Raw genomic sequence first — 23,299 nt, 5'->3', positions numbered from 1 at the left:
AACCTCAAATGAATTTATAATTTCTATAAATGACTTAAATGAGTCAAATCTCCCAAATTGCATTTCATCATCATAAAGAAATAAATTAAGGAAGGATAAAAATAATTGAGATAAAATATGGTGTTCTGGTACGCAGTGTGGCATATCTTGCTCGGCTATACCGTAGACGAGTATGGGGTGTCACAAATTCACTCCTAGAGCTAACTCCTAACCTAACTGTCCAATAAAATTGGAGAAAAGAAAATTTCAAGACCAAGAATTAAATTAAAGAACTAATGGAAAAATAAATAAAAAAAAAGGAAAAAGTTTTATTACATCACTTAGATGACATCATGGATGATGTCAAAATTGATTTAATTTTCCTACAAATTTGGACCAAGTCAAATAGCTAATTTAAAAACATAAATGACATAAAAAAAAATTCATTTCCTTCTTCTTCATTCAGCCGCCCCATCTCTCTCTCACTTCTCTCTCACAAGCCTCCATTGAAACCCAAATTCAAGCTTGTGTGAACTCAAAAATCAGCCATAAAACTTGTAGATTTCTTAATTAAATCTTGTCTTTGGACCTTACTAAGCAACTTAAGAGCAAAAAGAAGAAAGGAATCAAAGGTTTGAGAAGAGGAAATTTTGTCTCAACAAGGTTAGTAATCTAAACTTGAAAATCTTAGTTTATTTATTGTGCATGTAGCTCACGTAACTTAGAAATTGTGTAAAATCAAACAAAAACAATTATTGGGGGACCAAACACGAAATTCATCTAGCTAGGGTTAGGGTTTGATATGAATGAGTTTGATGGTTTTGAATGGTTATTTGAAGTAAATCAGGTGTATTGATCATGAATGTGCCCCTTGAAATGCATTAGAGTTGAAATTTAGGTAATTAGTGTTTGAGCATTTTGAAGAAATTGAAGAAAAAGTTAAGAATTAGTCAAATGATATAGTTAACCTTATTTGAGTTGAGTAATGGTTAATTGTGACCATTTGTGGTGTGTATGAATTGTTAGAAGCAAGTTCCAATTCGGATTGGTGAGGGTCAATCTGCAGGCAGCTTGACCTAGGTCCCTTTCAGGGACCAAAACTGAAAATTTACCATCCTAATTGGTGTGAGGCTAACTTGGAATGAAACTAGACACAAAATGGCACATTTTTCATTTAGGAATCATGCCCAGAAAGTGACCATAACTTAGTGAACAATTAGACCAAATCCAGAATTGGGCACATTGACCTATACAAAAATGACCAAATGAACAGTAGTTACGTAAATGACCATAACTTGGTCTAGGAAAGTCCCAATGACCTAAATTTTATACTGATAGAAAGCTGAGACATAACCCTACAACTTTTATGAAGAAAACAAACCCAAAATTTGACATAAACTATCCAAAAACTCACTTGCATTCAACCCACAAAAACTGCCATTATACAGTAAATGCCCAGAATTCTGGGTAACACCAATTCTATCCAGCCATGTTCAAACGATCATAACTAGGGCTACAAAACTCCAAATAGAGTGATTCAAAAAGGGAAATAAAGTTAAGACAATAAGAAACAACTTCTATGAAGAAAACTTAGTCAAATTACCATAGCAATTTGACTAATGGAACAGTGCAAAACAAGGCACCAAATCTGAAATTTTGGAATTTCACCTAAGAGACTTAAGATTTGAGGAAAACAACCAAAATCAACAAGTTAGGTAACCAAAATGTGGTATATGGGTGAAATTAAAATTCCCATACCTATTAAGCATTAGAAAGTCAATAATTTGACTTGAATAGTGTCATAAATAGATTTGAAATTGTTTTTGGATTTATGATAAATTATGATACTGAAACATTGTGAAATTGTGTGTTTCAGTGGAAAAGAATACCAGGAAAGAACCCGAAGCATTGAGTCAAGGCCAAGAGGCGACTCGTATAAAGTTTGTGCGCAACATAGAAATTTCTGTAAATTTTCTTTTGTAAATTGTTTTGAATGGATTGTGATATTAAATTGTGACTTAATTGTATTGAAATGTTTATTATGCTTTTAACTTAAATTGTTGAAAGTTTACTTGTATGTGTTTGAAATGGCAATAAATATTTAGTAAATTGCTAAGACAATTTTGAAACCATAATATCATGACCATATATTTGAATGCCTCACTAGCATGACTAGTGGGGGAAATTAGTTTTGAATTTTGATTCCTTCTCTGGCTGAAGTGTTGAGGTGTGTGCCAGTAGAAGAAGAAATTTGAATGGGTACCCATAGATTGAGCTAGCTAGCCTTGTGATTACTCATAAGCCTTCGGCTATTGAGATGAATATTGTTTCGAATGGCATCATACAATTGTGTGTTTTATGAAATTCATTTTGAGACTTTCTAAATGAAATTGTTTGGACTAAAAATTTATAAATCATGTTTTGTGTCTTTTTTTTCATGTTCAGTACTATATTTGAATAAATACGATTTGAATTATACATAAAATGTTATTTTAGTATGTTGTGCACCACTGAGTCATAGTACTCAGCGATGGCTGTTATTGCTGTCGCAGATATAGAAACTAGAGGAGCAGCAGAGTGAGCTGCTGAGGATCTTGGAGCCACATCCCTGAAGTTTTATCGGGTATATTTTATACCCTAATTGTAATATTTAGTTTGATGTATGTAAATGTATGTACATGTAATAACTGGTCATGAGTAGTTGTATAAAGTTTGGAATAATATTATTTTGGTTTTGCTAATGTAAAGTTTGGTTGATGAATGTAAATTATTTGATGAATGTAAATTATTTTTACTTTAATGAAAAATGAATGGAATTATTGAGTATTATTTTTTATGACAATTGAATTGAGAAATGATGTTGAATTGTGTTGAAGTAGTAATGAGTTTGATAAAAGGAGATATTGGAAGTGCTTTTACAGGTTTTTAAAGAACTGTTTTCTTAAAATACAGACGGCACTCTGTCGAAATTTTTCCAAAAATTTTTGTAAAAAAAATAAAATGGACATAAATTTGAATTAGTTTTTAAACTTCTATTAAATGTAAGAAAATGCTCACCACTTCTAAAAAGTAAGAAAATGGTTTTAAAATCTCTTATATGGTACTTAATGAGTTATCGGTAGGTGAAGTTCGGTAGTTCATTTGGTATTCTACGGGATCATGTTATGCCTTACAAAGGGGTAAGGTGTAACACTAATGCCAAGAAAATGTTAAGAAAATTTTTTAAGCCGGTATAGATAATTTTAGCTCGTTAACCTAAACGAAAGGCATTTTGGTCATTTTATTTTCAAAGATGATTTTTTACCAACTTGTCCATTTAAGTAAGTGAGATCTATGTCCTAAAATATGAATAAATATTGCTAAAAATTTAATTAAAAATGATAAAAGAAAGAAGAAAATAAAATAAAATAAAATGAAATTAAAAATCAAATTATGACATCATGCACGATGCAATTAAAAATCCCTAACCAATCAAAATGAGACAACCTTCTATGAAAAGGAAAAAATCAATTAATTAAAACCAAAAATTAATTCATCTTCTTCATTTGAAATCTCTTAGCCGAACCACTCTTCATTTTTAGAGACTCCACCATTGTTCAAGCTTCAAAGCTTGGTCTTCCTCCATTCTCACCCTAAAAGCCCAAGGTCCCTTCACTAAAAATTACACCCATACCTTGTAGAAGTGTTTGGTTGCCAAGAATTGAAGAGAAAGTGAAGTTTAAAGCTTGGAAAAATTCTGCTCACAAGGTTAGTGCACTATCCAAGTCTTCTTACTTCTATAAGTGTTGTAAGTATGTTAAACTAAGTTGAAATATTATGGAATTGAAAGAATATGATGAGGAATTGAAAGATCAATTTTTGGCAGCCATGAGAGGGTTAGGGTTTTGATGATTTAGTTGCAATTGAACTTGTATATTAATGTTATTTGATGTGTATATTGAGTTAGATAATGATGTTTATGTGTTACATGAGATTTACAAAACTTATAAGCTAGGGTTTAGTATGAAAATTGGGAATTTGATGATATGTTGATAAATTGATGTTGTTGAGATCAATTATGGACTATTTGAAGTGTATGAAATGTGATTTGAGGTTGGTAGTAGTGTGGAATGATGGTATTAGGAGTGTTGTGTTTATGCAGGATTTTCTGGATCTTGAGTCTAGTGTGGTTTTTAGGGCATAAGTAGAGTTGTGTTACTCCAATAGTGTGAGGCCAATTGGAGATGAAACCTAAGACAATTTGCCATAGTTTTGGTAAAGAGACTCTGCCCAAAAAACTAACCAAAATCTCGACCTGGAAATTGACCAAATGAACAGTATTTGTTTAAATGGCCATAACTTTGTGTAAAGAGGTCCAAATGACCTGATTCTTGAACCCATGGAAAGCTTAGACAATGTAGAACAACTTTCATGAAGAACAAAAATTCAAATTCTAACTATAACCAATTCAAATTGCTAGCCAAAATTAGGATACTAAAACTGCTAGAAGCCAAAACTGCCAAGAATTCTGGACATGACCAATCCAACCAGTTATGGTAATTGGACTATAACTTGAGCTACAAAACTCTAAATAGAGTGATTCAAAAAGGGAATTAAAGTAGAGACATTAAGGAACAACTTTAATGAAGAAAGTTTAGCCAAATTTCCACTGTTGATAGGCCCAATAGAATAGTAAACTTAAGTGACTAAAACTAAAAATTTGAAAATACATTTAGGGAACTTTAAATTTCAATTGGCAATTAATGCCAACAAATTTAGACCCCAGAATGAGGTATAACTATGTATTTAAAATTTGTATATCTAGTAATTAAGAAAAGTTAATATTTTGAATGAATAGTAATGTGAATAGTAACCACCATGACGTATGAGAAGTATAATAAATTAGAAAAGCAATTATAATTGTTAAGTATGAAATGTGATTTATAAAATTTGTGATTTTTGAATATGAGTGATCCTAAAACATAGAAGAATGCTTTGAGTACAATGGTACATGAGAACCATTGATGTGAATTGTGATCAATATGGAGGATATAATGAATGTATAAATTATGATGAATGCATAAACTATGTATAATTATGATTTAGGAATTTATACTTATACTAGGAATAGAATTTAATGCTATAAATTATAATTGGATCTTATGATGAAATAATGAAATAATAAAACATATTAATACTTAATGGTACTATTATGCCCATTTATTGCCTAGACACTTATGTCAGATTGGATAGATTGACATGCCAACAGGGGATTATTTGAGCAGTACTGCATAAGGCTTTATGCCTGTATTTATGGCTTTATACCCGCACTCATGACTTATATACCCGATTATTTGTTACCACGGCTTTTTAGCCATATTGATTGCATACGTGGTTAATACTCCGTATTTCACGTTTCATAGTATGACGGCTGAGACACCACAGTGTCTAGTGCCAAGGACCCGCTTATCTAGTTTAGTCAGCCTGTCATAGGTTACTTGGGCAGTGAAATTTATTGAAATAAGTTATGAATATTAGCAATTAAAAATATTAGAAATTAAATAAATTAGTAAGAAGACCATAAATAAATTAGATTAGCTCTAAGAATTTATTTATTAGAAGGACCTGAAATGAACTAGATTAGTTATAAAAATTTTAATTATTATGAAATGATCTAAGACAACCTAGAAAGTATTGAGAAAGTGATAAAAAGATTAGCAAAAGAATTACAACTTAAATAAACATTTCAGATGTGTCTTACATAATAATAAAAGCATAAATTTAACATTTTTAGATTATTTTATATTGTATATTATTACTGTAAATTTATGACCTAAGCACCTCCAAAGAGGACTAAATTATGATAAAAGATATTTAATTTTAGAAATCTCATATGAAGTATAATTAAATCTTAATTATCCAAATTATGTTTTATTTCTATCTTTATTTATATATTATATTTTTATTATATTATTGCACCACTAAGCAGCAATGCTTAGCGCGATGGATTTGTTTCCTCGCGTAGGTACTGAAGATAAAGCCCAGTGGACATTAGACTGAGATTTTAGAGTTCTGATCTACAGAGTGTCCAAGGTGGTCACCTCCTCAGCAATGCATGTAGATAGGGCCCATATAAGTCATATTATGTATTTTGTATATCACAAATATTTCTTATGTTGTAATGTAACTATGAAAATGTTATTAATATATATGTGATGTAAATTAATAAATTGGCTATTTCATATGTAATTAATTTGTATATCATGTAAATTATAAATTTATATAATTAGTGTGTAAATCATGTATCTTAATGAAATTTAAGAATTTATATATATATATGAATTAAGTATGAATGGAATTGTATGGGAATGAGTATGTAATTGAAATACACAAATTATATTTGAATTACTGAGATGATTATGACGTGTATGAATGAGATTATTACTGGAAATTTTTGTTAAAATTTTTAAACAGGTAAACAGTGAAATACGTCAAATGGTAATAAAATAAGGGAAACTCCGTCAGTCTCTCCTTAAACTATAATTTATTTTAAAATATAATGAGTTCAAAAATTTTAAAGAAATAAAGTAAGATAAGAAAGGGTGCTCTGACACCAAATGTAGCATGCCTTGCTCGGCTACACTGTAAACCAGGTAGAGGGTGTTACATGACAAGGATAGACACAACCATCTGCATGTCCATGGGGTTATGCAAGAGAGTAGGAGATTGGTGCCTCCTAGTGGAAGAACATGGAAACATTATACATAGAGCAGCAATAGAGGAGTAAGGAAAGCCATCACATGCCCAGAAAAACCTGAAGAGTAGTAGCAGTAAGAAGGAGCAGACCCTGTCCTCCAAGACTCACCAACTCATGTTCCACCCTTCACACCACCTTCTACTGACCCTTTCCTTACATACTTACAAAGGATGGAAAAAACCTTCAATCAAAGTTTCAAAGACCTTGAGGATAGCCTCCAAGAAGCACACAACAATCTTGATATGCTTCTGGAACAGCAACAAGATAGTGGACCTTTCTCCCCATCAGAAACATTCTAGATCAGGATGACTAGCTATGATTGTTTTTAGATTTTATAAAGGCATAGGCCTAACATCTAGTCTATTTTGTCTAAACTTGCTACATTTCCTCATATGTATATAATTATGCTTTGCTTATACTCTTTTTAATGTGCCTTATCAAATTTATATAGCATGCATATTATATTAAATGCCATTGAGGACAATGTCAAGTATGAGTTTGAGGGTGTGTGCAACTTCTTGCATTTCTTGCATCTTAGTTAACTTTTGTAGTTGCATTACCTTTTCATGCCCTTATTACACTTGTGTATCAAAATTCCAAAATTTTTCAAATTTTCCTTAGAAATGTGACTAAAACTTTAATTAGCAATCAATTATTCTCTCATGGATAAATGGATTGGATGTACCACATAAGCTAAAGGTTTCAATAATTGCTTGTGAAAAATTTATCTTCTAAGTGGAGCAGACTAATTAAACTAATTCATAATTATTAGTTTATCACAACAAAATTGCAAAGCTAGGAGAAAATTCTTGGAATATGAACAAACTTAAGTATGCCTCACTAACCTTAGAACATATCCCTTTGATCTACGAGGCGAAATCCTAGTATGAACTTGAGAAATAGATAATTTAAGCATTCCTTGTTATTAAACTCATTATAGCCTTATCAATCCTTAGTCAAAAATTATCTCTTGTAACCAATTTGAGCCTATGTCTTTATCCTTATATATGTTCTTTGTTAACCTACAAAATTAACCAAGCCCTTAGCCCAAATACTGTTCATAACCCCTATGAGAAGAGTCAAAATGCAAGGTGAGAGGTACATTAGGTATGTATAAAGATGAGGGAAGAAGTGAAAGTAGAGAAGTGCATATATACTAAAAAATAAATAAATAAAAGTGGTATGCTTCCAAACTAGTAAAAAGAATGAGTTTGGGGGTAGGCACCAAAAATGGAACAAAAAGCACTAATAAAAGTCAATCAAATGTAGAAAAAATCACTGTTTAAAGCATCAAAAGAGGCATACTTGGTATTAAGAATCAAAAATTTTAAAAGGCTCTTTTTCCCATACATGAAGAGGAAAGTGAAATCTAGTGTACATTGATCTTTTGCAGGGTGTTTCTTCTCATATTTTACATTCTTTACGACCTTTTTCATTGGTAGCCAAATAAATTACCTATTAGCCCCATTACAACCTCATAAAAGACCTTTTGACCTTTTAAAAAATGTATGTTATATTAGTGGAGATACATAATTGGGATATGCCTAACGGGTTTGAGATATACTCCTTCATCTTATATGCAATCATTCATGATAGAGGCATTTTAAGTTAGTGATTATTTTTTGAATCTATCTTAATGAGACAAACTCTTTGTGACTTATTAATGATCTTGCAAATGGAATGATTTGTTGAAAATTCATGAAAGAGCTAGATTTCTAATGAATAATCAGTGATTCCTTTATGCCTTGAAGGAAGGGAAATGGAATGTGGTTGTTAAGAGTTCAATTGAAAGCAAATTGAGTTTTTGGTTGTAATTCTAGGAAAATAAAGAACTCTAATGAGTTTTTGAGCCTCAATTTAATTGAGGACAAGCAAATATTTGAGTTTGAGGGTATTTGATACACTTATATTTTATAGGTATTTTAAGGTACTTTTTGTTTCATTTTACTTGCATTTTGTTAGTTAATTTCATGATTTTTAGTTAGTTTCATTACATTTTAGGATTTTTAGTTGATCTTACTTAATTTCTTGATTTTTGTGTTTTATCAGGCAATTTAATGCAATCCTTGTCGCACCTTACCCCCCCCCCTGTAAGGTATAACATGATCCCGTAGTATACCTAATGAATTACTAACTCCGTCTACCGATAGCCCATTAAATACACTACAAGGGATTTTAATATAATTTTCTTACTTTTTGGTATTAAAAACATTTATTTAAAGTTTAAAAACTATGTAAAAATTTTGACCATTTTTTAGTTTCAGCAAATTTTAAAAAAATTTCAGCAGAGTGCTGGTAGTATTTGCAAAAACGAAAATTTTTACCTGTAGAAAAGCACTTCCAATTATGCACTTCACCAAATCTCAACCACCAAATCACTCAATCAATACAATTCATCCAATCTCCACAGTTCATAACATTTTTTAAAAAGTTAAATAAATTCATTCCCGTTGCATTCAAAATAAGTAACTTACATTTACAAATTTAATTTATAGACGCCAGAATCCAAAAGACAATATTATTATGCATTGACAGTACAACTGCTCAGTTACAATAATACATATGACTACAAAACTAGTTACATCAACTAATTACAAGGGAATAATTAAATACCCGTACAAAAGTCTCTGGGTAGTCCCCCTAATCAGCAGCTCACTCTGCTGCTTTTTCCTTGTCTCTATCTGCGACAGTAAAAGGAGCTATCGCTGAGTATAAAAATACTCAGTGGTGCACAATAAAATGTAATATACGTAATATTAAACATTTATGAACAATTCACAATTCAAAAATTTTACAATCATATTTCATAATTTTTCAAAACTCATTATAGCACAATTTTGGTCAAACAATTTAATAAACACAATGTTGCCAATCTATACACAACTTAAGCCATGACACAAAATTTTCAATCAATCCCATGTTGTACACCACGACAAAGTAATCTACAATCTCACTAATAGAAATCAATGAGGGAGGTGGCTAACTAGCTAATGAGTACTCATCCGATCTCGACCTCAACTGGCAAGCCAGAGAGGGAGGAAAATAAACGATCTCAACCCCATAAATGGAGAAGGAAAAATGCGATACTATCATGCTAAGTGTGAACACAAAATCAATTCAAAACAATTTACTCAAATAAATTGGTGAGAAATCTGATCAATTTCCAAAGTCATATTTGCGATCATAAAATGGCAACACAATTCATAATTAACACAAAAGTCAAATTTTCAAGAATAAAATATTTAAACAAAAATTATTGTGCACAAACCTAATATGAGTCACCTCTAGGCCTTAACTCAGTCCTTTGTCCCTTCCGGGTCTTTTTCAGCTGAAACACACAATTGACAGTGTTTCAGTACCTTATCTCACAATAAATCCAATAATTAATTTATATATACTCAATTCTAGCCCCAATATGCTTAAACTAACGCTCTTGAAAATTTTCATTTTGGGGTTACTATTCATGATACTATTCAAGTCAAAATATTGACTTTCTTATGCTTAATAGGTATGAGAAATCCAATTACACCCACATACCACATTTTGGGTGCCTAATTTATTGGTTTTGATTGTTTCTTCAATTTAGGTTTTCTAGGCCCAATTGCAAATTTTCAAATTTAGTGTCTTGTATTGCACTATTCTATTGGTCAAGTTGCTGTTAGAATTTGACAAAGTGTTCTTCATAAAACTTGTTCCTTACTGTCTTAGCTTTAATTCCCTTTTTGAATCACTCCATTTGGTGTTTTGTAGCCCAAGTTATGGCCATTTCAACATGGCTGGCTGGATTGGTCTAACCCAGATTTATGGGCACCTAATTTGGTTCTAGCAGTTTTGGACCATTAACTTTGGGTGGCAAAATGACTGGGTTATGGACAGAATTTAGGTTGGCATTCTTCATGAAAGTTGTAGTGCTATGTCATATCTTTCCAATGCCACACAAATCAGGTCATTTGGACCTATATAGCCCAAGTTATGGCTAAATGAACAAATACTATTCATTTGGTCATTTTGGTACAGTGGTAATACAGTACACCCGGGTTTGACCTAATTGTTCACTATGTTATGGTCATTTTCTGGGCATGGTTTCTGAATGAAAAATGTACCATTATGTGTTTATTTTCATCCTCAATTGGCCTCAGACCAATTAGGTAGATAAATTTTCAGTTTTAGTCCCTGAAGAGGACCTAGGTCAAGCTGTCAGAATATGAACAATAACCAATCCGAATTGAAATCTCATTCTACCAATTCACACACACCACAAATGGTCCCAATTGACCGTTTCTCAACTCAATTAAGGTCAATTGCATCAATTGACCAATTTCCCCTATTTTCAAAATGCCAAGAACCCTAATTACATAATTTTAAAATCTAATGAAATCAAAGTATATATTCATTGTCTACACCTTTAATTCACCTAAATTAGAAATTGAATTGCACTAAATTCATTCAATTCAAACCCTCACATAAGCTGGCCGAAATTCTATATTAATCCCCCATAATAGTTTTCTTTTGATTTTTAAGTTGATTTCTAGGTGAATTGAGCTAAAACACAAGTAATTAAACCAAAATTTTCAATTTCAATTGCTTACCCTTACTTTGAACTTCAATTCTTCACTTCACTCCCTTTTTCCTTTTCTTTTCTTCTTCAAATGCCTCCTTAAGTGAAGTTAACAAGCTTTAATGGAAAAATTTGGGGGCAAAGCAAGGTTAAGTGGGAGTTTACAAGCTTGAGTTCATGCATTAATAGAGGTTGAACATGGAGATGGCTAAGGGAGAAAAGGGCTTCCGAAATGAATGGGAGAGAAGATAAAATTTTCTTTTTTAATTTTGTCTTTTATGATTAATTTTGTGTAATTGACTTAGTCAAGTATGGTGGGAAAATAAAAGTAATTTTGACATCATTAGGGATGTCATCACATGATGCAATAAAACTTTTTCTCTTTTCTTTTTTTTTCTCTTTTATTCAATTCTCGATTCTAAAATTTTCATTTCTCCGATTTTATTAGACAGTTATGTCAGGAGTCAGCTCTAGGGGTGAATTGACCAAATTACCCCTCGCTGGTTCAATTCGGTTTGCAAGTTATTTGATAATTCTTCCGGATCTCTGACCTAATTATTTGACTTGTTTATCAACTCTTTTTCATGATTTTCTCTTTTCCACTATGTTTGCAATAGTCCTAAGGACCGCAGCGTCACATTTTTCAGTTCAAAATTTGAGTTAAGACTGACCTTGCAGTCACTTCCCGGGAAGGTTACCCATCCCTATGACTCCCGGCTCATTTAACCTTTTATGTTCCATTTTTCTTAGTTATACTTAACTATCTAGCGATCTCTACTTATTTTCATTCAGGGCTTATCTAGATATCTTAGACATGGTTCTACTTCCCTTAATTTTTCGGACCGACACCAGTCACCGGAACAGTAAAATATACCAGGCTATGCAAATAGGGGTGTTACAATCCTAAAGCCTAGAGCATAATTAAATAAGTTGGAATGTCAAAAAGTGCAAGTCAATCACTGGAAGGATTACACAAGCCATGCACTAGGAAGACTTGCGTAACCAGCTACCAGGAAAAGAGAAATACATGGGCTGTGTAAGGGACCCCATGCAATGGTCCCTACCCCATGTAACCTTCTACTCCACCATTTGATGAAGTGTTTCATACCTCTAGAGCGTTACACAGCCTACCCTATGTAATGGTACGCGGGCCATGTACTTTGTGCTAGCACAAAGTCTAACTCAACTCCAACTCTGTTTTGCTTGACTCAGAAAGACTTTTGAGGCCTCCAAGACTCTAAATTGAGGGTTTTTATGCTGAATATAAATACAAGAAGTCAGAAACAAGCCCAGGATCACATCTTTTACATTCAAACTTAGGTTTTTAACTATTTGAAAAGATTTGCACCAAGGCTCTTGGGAGAGATTCACAACCGAAGTTCTAAAAGTTCAAAACTGCAAAGTCTTCTATTTGGCTGTCGACACCATATTTTGGCCGATCCCCAGAATTAATAAACTTTGAAACCGATCCCCAGTACTAAGTCTCCCTTTGACAGCTAACCACATTTCCGATCTCTCCTCACAAGGAATTGAATCAATACTAAGTCCTCACATCAGTCAAAGCCTTACCGGTCTGTTAAATTACTCACCGATCTCTCAAACCCATTGTCGAACTTCCTGACCAGTCAAGTATATTCCTGATCTCTTTTCACAAAAGAAATTGAATTGACACTAGATCTTTGTTACCAGTTTTATTGCCGATCTCCCTTTTAAAAGTTTAAGAATAATTAAAGGTTCCGTTCCGGTTTAATGATGATCCCGATCTTAAATGTTCAAGCCAAATTTCCAATTTTAATCAAGTCCCGTTTAGCGTTGGTTCCCTACCGATCTCATGCTCATTGTGTTTTCCGATCTCTCGCACTTAGGTTAATAATCACTTTCAGTTATTTCAACATACTCAGACAATCAAGTGTTTAAATAATTTAGAAATTTTCCGATCACAACCATTCATCGAACAAAAGAGGCATTCCATCTCATTTCATTTCAAGAATTTGTACAAGTTATTCAGCTGGAGGATCACCCCCAGCCTGATCTACATTTTGTCCGTCCTCTCTCTCACCCTCAGCCTCTTCCTCGCTATCCTCACCTTCATCCTCGGGAGCCAGGTTAGCCATCCAAGAGAAGTCCTCCTTAGGATAACGCTTCTTGAGCTCGGCCAGGAGATCTCTGTGAGCATTCACATAAGCACCGGCCACTCTGGTCACCATCTCTTCTTCTTTCGCCTTGAGCTCCTTAGCAAGGAGAGCGAGTTGAGTAGCTTCATCGGCCCGGAGCGCTTGTACTTCTTCAAGAGCATGATCTCGCTCAGCCAGAACATGAGCTTGCTCGGCCAGCTTGTCCTCATAGTACTTCATTCGCCCATCGAGTTGAGATATGTAGTCCCGAGCGGATGATAGTTGGGATCAGAGGGAAGCTGCTCCATGCCCTATCCTCTCGACCTCTTTACTAGGCGATGCGCCTTCTCCCGGACCATGTGCTGGTTCACTAGACATTCAACGTTCAGGCTCATAGATCTGGTCAAGATATCATCAAGGCTATCGAGAGACAGCCTGTCCCGATCCTCCCGAAGGCAGATGGAGGACCCCAATACCTTAGCAAAACCTGGGTTCTCCCGAATAGTCCGGTTCTTCTCCAGCGAGTGGATCAGAACTTGAGCGCCGCGGGAAAGGGGCTTCACCTGTTGTTGGGAAGGACCCCCTTCCGCGCCCGAAGTAACTGGAAGAGGAGGAGGCGGCTCCTTCTGGTGAGGGGGGGATCGGACCATTTCTATGATCGGTGGTCCTGAAGGTTGAGACGAGCCTTCTCGTATTTCCTCGGGCTCATGACGTGGTGTCTGCATCTCCTCGGCCCGCTTCATCTCCGTTACCTTCCGGGAGATCTCACTCTTTCGCCTTCTGCTCTCCTTGGAGGCTTCGCCGCTTGCCATACCTGCACAAAGAAGAGGTCAGTGAGATCGCTAAGGTCCTGAGATCTGAGATGTAGAAAATACCGATGCCGAGGTCAGAGAGCTGAAGCCCGCGATCTTTGCCGGTGATCAATTCCATAGTCCAATGGTGCAGCTCAGCGGTCACTGCATCCAAGCAAGAGAACTTCTCTCTGGACGCCTGCTCCTTCAACTCCATCACCATTGCGCCCTCTTCCCTATTCAACACGAGATGCTTCGAAATTAAGGGGCCTTGGTGTAGCCAGCTACGAGGGAAACCCTCAAAGCCATTCGGAATTTTGCTCCTTAGAATGAAGAAGCGGTTCTTCTAGTTTTTCAGGGAGGAGGGCAGATCGGTGAAAAGCCCGCAATGTGGCTTCGCCTGGAAAAACCAGTACTCGTCGTCCTTTCGATGAGTTAACCTATGCAATTCGGCAAATACTTTAGGCGTAGGACGAAATCCCTTAGCTCGGCAGAGGCCTCAGAAGGCTACTAAGATCCTCCACGAGTTCGGGTGAACTTAAGCTATGCACACTTGGAAAAATTTTAAGACTTCCTTAAAGAAGTCGTCAAGAGAACCATGGACTTTCAACTGTTCTTCGTATACCATAATCATGTCGTTCTCTTCGAAGAAATGATCGGCCCGGAGATCGCCGTGACACCGGATAAGTTCATATGAATCGAGCTCAATGTTGTACTCCTGGCTGAATGACTACAGATCGGTTTCTTGAAGGACCGATGGCAGCTCGTCCATGGGAAGATTCTCTTTCCCTGAAGAAGGCGCATGCCTTGATGATGTCACTTGTTCCCGAGCTGGAACGGAGACTCTAGGAGGTTCAGGTCCCGCGCTTGGCCCGACCACCTCTACTTCATTAGATGACCACGAGAACTGGATGGAAGGAGGGCTCGCCACTCTCTGACCTTCGGCGCCGCTCATTTTCAAAGGAAATAAAGAATTTAAACTAAAAGAAGGATCAAAACCCTTACCATTGCTTGATCGGAGTCGGAAGAGCTTGAGAAAACGAGAGAATTTTGAAATTGTTTGCGAGAAACTGAAAATGACACAAGAGAGCAAATGGCTAACCCCCACCCCTATTTATACTCGTCCAAGATGTTCCAGGTGATGCATCGGATAGCGGGACTCGCCAGCTGTTCTAACACGTCTCACGAATATTCCAGAGATTCCATAAAGAGATCGGTTAACTGTAGGGCGGCAGATTGAGGTGTTTTGAATCACGGATCGGATAAGTGTCATTCAAATTAAGAGTCAGATCGGATAAATACTTCAGGGATCGGAAAATAATCAATGCAATAATAATAAAACAACAGTTGTCAAAATAAATTTTATTTCCGAAAAGATCTGATTACATCGTTTGGACGATCTTGGGAGATCGGATTACATTAAAAGTCTAATCATATCATTTGGGCGATCTCTAGAGATCAGACTACATTAAAGGTCTGATTACATTATAAGAGCAATCTTTAAAGATCGATAGAAGGGAGACCGGCATGAAAGATCGGAAGAGAGCGTGTCAGGAAAGATCGGAAGAGAGCGTGTTAGGAGAGATCGGAAGAGGGGAGACCGGTATGAAAGATCAAAGAAGGATCATGTTAAGAAGATCGAAAAGGAAGAGAGAGCAGAAAACAAAAAGAATAAGGCGCCTACCGTCGTCGCCATGATCAGAGCCGAGGTAGTTAAAGCGTTGCAGGTAAAATCTCAACCGCACGCCCCAGAATCGCCCGCATCGGCGGTGCCAGAATATGTCATGACAGCGCTGTACCTCCCAATCTCCACCGTTGATCCAACTTGTAAGGACGAGCCCAAGGCCCTTGGATCAAAGAAGAGGACGACAAAACCAGCGCCTTTCACTCCTAGCCCTTGGATCGCCCCGGACAAGAGAGTTTGGGACCGTCAGATTAGAGGAGGAAAAAGACAAATATTTGAAGTGGATCTCGGCCGTCTATTCTGATTCTCTTTAATTCTTGAGCTTAGGATTATGTCCTTTGAAATCTTGACCCTCCATCTCCCTCAAGATAGATCCTGACCCTTCAAGGGGAACACCCCGTCCCTATAAATACCTGCATGAAAAACTGTTTAAAGGACGGACAAAAAAGGAAGAAGTTACTATAGCAGAAGAACTCTGAAATTTAATTCAGATCGTTACTCTGCTTTCATAAGAAGAACTTTTGGAACCAGTTTTCTGAAGTGTTTTCTTAAAAGATTTTGAACACTGAAACTCTCCATTTTCAGCTCGTTCATTATCCCGTAGCGTTCACATTTTTTTTTTTTTCAGTTCCTTGTTATCTTTATTTTCACTTCCATCGCCCATGCTCAATCTCATTTAAACTCGGGTATAATTCTAACTCGATTGCATTTAGTGAAGCACTCTTTGTTCCAAGGCGAACCTTAGTCTCCCGGCTATCAACTTGCAATCTTATTGCGTTTTGTGATTCTCGGTTAGTTCACTAGAATCGACTCCTTACAGGTCAGTATTCATGTTGCCATTTTATTAAGTTTAGTTCTTGTTTTACGCATTTCCATTCTTCTTTCTTTACGTATGTTATTTTCTTTAAGTTCATATCATGCTAGAAAGATACAGAGAAAGGTTGTGCTCTAGTTTATTTCTATGTCGATACGTTTGTTAATCTTTATTATTTCTGAGCGTAAGTCATTTAGTTCCAAGCGATACATAAGTGGTTGGATGAGATGTGGGTAACGGCAACTTAAGAATCCTTTTGAAATAATGAAAGGTCTGAATAATAAGCCTGGAAAATGGTAAAGCTGAGTCACTAGAATGACTCAGTAGGTCATAGGGCAAGACGTCATAAGACAGAGTAAAACCAAACCCTGGATAACTAAATGGAATAGATCGGCTACCAAAAAATGCTGGTGAAGCGACCATATAGGAAGGTCGGAGGATTCGGTTTGGCATCCCCTACCCAGTCCTAAGGTACCAATAAGTTAAAGAAGTCTTGCGCAGACCCCCTAACACCTTTGAACGTCAGAACCCTTAGCCTTAGGCCCTCTCGATAGGTAAAATTTAGAGAGATCGAAAAATCCTTATCCGACTACCATTTAATTAAAAGAGGTCGGAGGAGGGTTCTTATCCGATTCTCAATCAAAAATTTTAACAAATATTAAAAGAGATCGGAGGAGGGTTCTTATCCGGTTCTCAAGCTTAAAAATTTTAATAAATATTAAAAGAGATCGGAGGAGGGTTCTTATGCGATTCTAAAGCTTAAAAATTTTAATAAATATTAAAAGAGATCGGAGGAGAGTTCTTATCCGGTTTTCAAGCTTAAAATTTTTAATAAATATTAAAAGAGATCGGAGGAGGGTTCTTATCCGGTTCTCAAGCTTAAAAATTTTAATAAATATTAAAAGAGATCGGAGGAGAGTTCTTATCCGGTTCTCAAGCTTAAAAATTTTAATATTAAAAGAGATCGGAGGAGAGTTTTTATCCGGTTCTCAAGCTTAAAATTTTTAATAAATATTAAAAAAGATCGGAGGAGGGTTCTTATCCGGTTCTCAAGCTTAAAAATTTTAATAAATATTAAAAGAGATCGGAGGAGAGTTCTCATCCAATTTCAAAAATTGGATTCTAACAAAATAGCCCTTCAAACAAAACTAACATACAATAGTAACTCACTAAGGTTGTCTCATTTACTTATGTATCTGGGTAATCCGAATTAGTGAAAAATCAAATATTCCTTTTGTCAAAAGGATTAACATTTCCATTCAAGTCCTCCTAACTAATTTATAAAGAGTGCGAAGTTAAATCTACTTACCCTAATTAAGGGACGAGGTGGGGTGCCTAACACCTTCCCCACCCGTTTACGGACCCGAACTTAGAATCTCTGTTTTGAAGTGGTTTTATTTCAATTTATCTTCACAAATGGTTTTCTTTAGTTTCCCTCAAAACTAAAGTGGCGACTCCTCATTCTTTTCCACTTCGGTGAGGGTTCGTTCGGGCGACCGCAAAACACCTTGCGACATTGGCCTTTCTTTTATTTCTTCAGATATTTTCATATTGTTATTTTATTTTTAGTTTGATTATTAAACTTACCATGCGTGAGTAGTTTTCTTAATTCTAAAATTAGAGATGTAGCACTCTCAATTTGTTATGAATTCACATTGATTTTTTATTTAATAAATGTAGAGTTTTGTTCTTTGATTCAATTTCTTCTGATCTTAATGCATAATTTCTGTAGAGCTCCACTTAGTTATGATCTTAGATATTAATTGAAGGACTGAAAGGTGAATATTAATATTAGAAAATCAAGATATTAAACTTAGAGTTTTTGACCTAGAGATAGGCTAAAATCTTATGTGGAGTTCATAATTAATCAAAGAGCTTAAAGGATTTTAATTAAGATTGATCACTACAAAAGTAGAGTTCAAGTTAACTAAGATACACCTTGAGTGCCTTGAGAGAAGAATTAAGATAACTTAAAATTAATTTCCTTCAAAGTAACAACTTCCAATTTATTGAATAAATGAGATTAAATCTATAATAGGTTGAAGTGTGAGCCCATAATTCTGGAATTATTTTCATTAATTGATTATCTTAATTAAATTGTTTTGCTTTCCTTTACCTCATTAGTTCTAGTTAATTTAGTTCAAACTATTATCCTCATAATTGGTAGTCTAGATAGTTATAATTGCTGTTTAGTTTAGTACCCACAAAGTTCCTCGTGAGAACAATACTCACTCATTATTATATTACTTGTTAACGATCCTTGCACTTGCGGGATTTTACACAACAGAGCTGCATTAATTATAGAAATTACTTTTATGTTAAATATTTAAACTTTCAGAGTCAAACACTCATTCTTGTTCAATATTTTTCTTCTCATGATGCAATAGTAGCATTTTTTTTTTGAGTCTAACCTATATTATTTCTCACAAGGTGTTAAATTGTGTAACTAGAAAACTTTACTTTCATTTATTTAATTACATATTATATAATTAGTTTATTTTTAGAACTCTGTGGTGACATTATTGTAAGAGAATATTTTGTATAAGTTAAAAATGGTAAATGGTAAAATGGGTTGAGTTGGACTCCCAAAATGTTTTAATAATATTTTACTATATTTTATAACTAGCTAAATGCCTGTGCTTTTACACTTGAATTTATTATTTTTTAATTTTTAGTATTTAAATTATTAATATATTTATATTTATAATTAATATTAATCAATTATAATACAATAAATATAAATTTAATATTATATAAGTTATTAAAAGACATATCTCTAAAATGCATTAAGAATATATAAAATGTTAAAAGAAATAATTATTAGTATAAACATACATTAATAACCCAAATAATTAAAAAATATATAAATAAAAAACAAAATAAAACTTCAAAATATACTTACATTTAAAAAATTGCAATCAATTCATTTTAAATATAATATTATCAATTAATACATTTTATTATTTTTTGATTTGTAATATTTAAAGTTAATTATAAAAATTTTGAGAGTTTAATATGCAATTAAATAATATTTCCTGAGTGCAATCATATGATATTATTTAAATAATATTATGTAAATTATACATTAGTTATATGTAAATAGCCTTAATGTAGGAGATATTTAAGAATATAATGTTATAATAATAATGCAAAATTCTCTTCAAAAGTGAAGGTAGGTTTAAAGTGGTAACAATGATATAAAGTTCATACATATTACTTAATTAATATAAAATAAATTATAATAATTAATTTTTTTTATAAAAAGAAAAGATATTTCATTAATTAAAAAGTAAAATATAAATTAACATATAATGTTTTTACATAAAAGAATTTATATAAAAAAATCAATATAATTTTTTTAATAATGTATTTAACTGCAAAGGCCTTAATTTTTAAAATCAATTTTTAAAGAAAATAATAATTTAAATTATAAAAATTTAATATAGTGATGTCAATAATAATGCTAATTAAAGGAAAAAAAAGAATTAAATAATTAGCATAAAAGAAAGTTACATACTCGTTTTTTGTGAAGGGTGACATATGGTGAATAATATTATTGCATAAATGAATTTATAAAGAAAAAGCAATATAAAAATTTCTTATATAATGTATTTAATCACAAAGGCTTTTGTAACGACCCGGCCCACTGGCTAGTATTGTCCGCTTTGGCCCAACCCATACTAGGCCTCACGGATTTGTCGTTTGGGCTTTTACACTCAAAAGCGCGCTAACCAGTGTTCCAAGACCACCCAATTTAAGTCCATGATCTCTCTCGTGCTTTGCCGATGTGGGATTTGCCTAAGGAAACTTTTTCCCCCCTTTTGGGACTCAGTGTCCTCGCTGAGGTTTGCCCCACCATCGCTCAAGAGGCCACGCGGAGTGTTCTGATACTAGTTGTAACGGCCTGGCCCACTGGCTAGCATTTTCTGCTTTGGCCCAGCCCATACTAGGCCTCACAGATTTGTCCCTTAGGCTTTTACACCCAAAAACGCATTAACTAGTGTTCTAAGACCACCCAATTTAAGTCCAGGATCTCTCTCGTGCCTTGCCGATGTGGGATTTTCCTAAGGATTTTGGGTCGTGACAAAGTTGGTATTAGAGCACTCCGCGTGGCCTCTTGAGCGATGGTGGGGCAAATTCAACGAGGACGCTGAGTCCGAAAAGTGGGGAGAAAGGTCCCTTAGGCAAATTCCACATCAGCAAAGCACAGGAGAGATCTTGAACTTAAATTGGATGGTCTTGAAATACTGGTTAGCGCGCTTTTGGGTTCAAAAGCCCAAGGGACAAATCCGTGAGGCCTAGTATAGGCTGGGCCAAAGCGAACAATACTAGCCAGTGGGTCAGGCCGTTACAGCTTTAATTTTTAAAAATTAAATTTTAAAGAAAATAATAATTTAAATCATAAAAATTAAGGTAGTAATGTTAATAATAATGCTAATTAAAAAAAATTAAAAAAATCAAATAATTAGCATAAAAGAGAGTTATACACTCATTCTTTATGAAAGGTAACATGTGACAAAAAAATATTTTTTCTATAAATGATTTTATAAAAGAAAGTAATATAAAATATTTTTCAATAATGCATTTAATCACAAAGGTATTAATTTTTTAAAATGAAATTTTAAAGAAATGATGATTTAAATCAAAATAATTAAGGTAGTAATGTCAATAATAATGATAATTAAAAAAATAAAATAATTTAAAAAATTGAATTAAAAGAAAGTTATACACTCATTTATGGAGAGTAATATGTGATAAACTTTTTAAGAAAAGTATTGCATGGTAGCACCATGAAAATACCTACCTACTTTATACATATAAATAGATAGATGTGCCATAATATTTTATTCTTTATGTTGGGCCCTGAGTTTAGGTTTGGTTATGAGTGAAGGAACGGAAGCGTGAAAAACACAAGTTTATACCATTGAATTCAAAAATTTTCACCTAGGGTCACATGCATCATGCAAGATTTATTTTTATCTATTTCATTTCAATGATAAACAACATATTAAAACTCTTTTAATATGTTTTTGGATCTGTATTTACCATTTAAGATTTTAAAATTAATCAGATTAATTTTAGAACCCTAGATTAAATCAAGAACGATTACACTAACCTCTTGATGCAATCGCAAATGTTCTGCGCTTTGAGATTCGTCTTGAGGACACGGATGTTGTCCCTCTAGCTTGTCCACACCAAGAACACCTATGGCAGCCCTTGAACAGCTTCTAAAGCCTTTTCTATTAATTAGAAATTCAAGTTCTGCCTTTTAAGAGATTAGAGATGTAAACAGGACACTAGAAACAATTTCTAGTGTTCTTAATTCAAGAGATTGATGGCTAATCTCTTTGAATTGATGAGAGATGAAGAAGAATAGAGGGAGGGCTGCAAAATGGTGTGACCAAGGAGTGTGGCTGCTGGTTGTATTTTATTTTCTCATAACAACACTTAAATAGCTAGGTTAACACATTAAACCCTTGCTACATGTCACCCTTTGATTAGCTCTAGGTTTAAGTGACCCAATCACATTGTGCCAAGTGTCAAACCTATATGTAATCTTGATTTTAATCATCTTACATGATTAAAAAAAAAACATTTGGCAAGCTTATGTGTTATGCCATGTGTCACAATCTAATGGTGCCACTTGTCACACTGCAAAATGACCAAAATGCCCCTGTGTCTTAATTTTGAGATCTCAACCCAAAATAATTATTTTTCTTCTTCTAATTAATTTATGTCAAATATAAATTAATTAATTAATTTCTATTAATTAATTTCTCATTAATTAAATTCATATTTAAACACTTTAAATATAAATTTAACTTATATTATACATCCAATAATCTAGATTTGGTTTCAAGTCATGCCAGGGACTTTGCAAACTAATTGCAAACCAAACCTATTTAATTAATCAATTAAACTCTTTAATTAATTAATTAAATCATATTTAATTAGGTGATAACTTGTGTATGTGTGTGACTTACTAGGCTCATCACTAATTGGCAATGAAACATGATATCAACTCTTAATATCATCAGAACTCTTTCTTATCATAAATGATTTCTCTAAATCATTTTATGAACCTCATAGACCATGGTTAACACCTAGCATAGCATGCCATGGCCACCCAATTAGTAATAAGGTTTACCTTAAATGAACCTATAATCATATGTTACCATGCACTAGAATCTCTCATTACAAAATCCCAACTCAAGCCGAGTCATGGTTTATGTCAAACTCCATTTGCTATGAATATTATGTTCTCTTTTAATTCCAGTTCTTGATTAAAAGATTTTCTCATCGTAAAACTCTTTTCTGAATAAATCTATCTGTCCTGGCTAGGAACTTGAAACATCAAGAACAATTAAATGAACATAGGATTTTATCTCTATTTACTTAGAGGAACAGATTCCATCTTGATCAACACCTACCTCCATATATAACTAGTAGGAGCCAACACATGCCCATATACCCATACACAGTACAAGTATGAAAGCAGTATCAAACTCAAACTACCTATATACAAGATAACTGTGCTATCTCAGGTCTAAAGATTATATGCACTGATATGATTTATGACAAAACATTGATAAGAGTAAACTCTATGTGCTTGTCATAAGTGT

This window comes from Hevea brasiliensis, chromosome 5 (genome assembly GCF_030052815.1).
Source record: "Hevea brasiliensis isolate MT/VB/25A 57/8 chromosome 5, ASM3005281v1, whole genome shotgun sequence".
In the NCBI taxonomy this organism is placed as follows: Eukaryota; Viridiplantae; Streptophyta; class Magnoliopsida; order Malpighiales; family Euphorbiaceae; genus Hevea; species Hevea brasiliensis.
The sequence above is the reverse complement of the archived record's forward strand: the minus strand, read 5'-3'. Positions refer to the sequence as shown.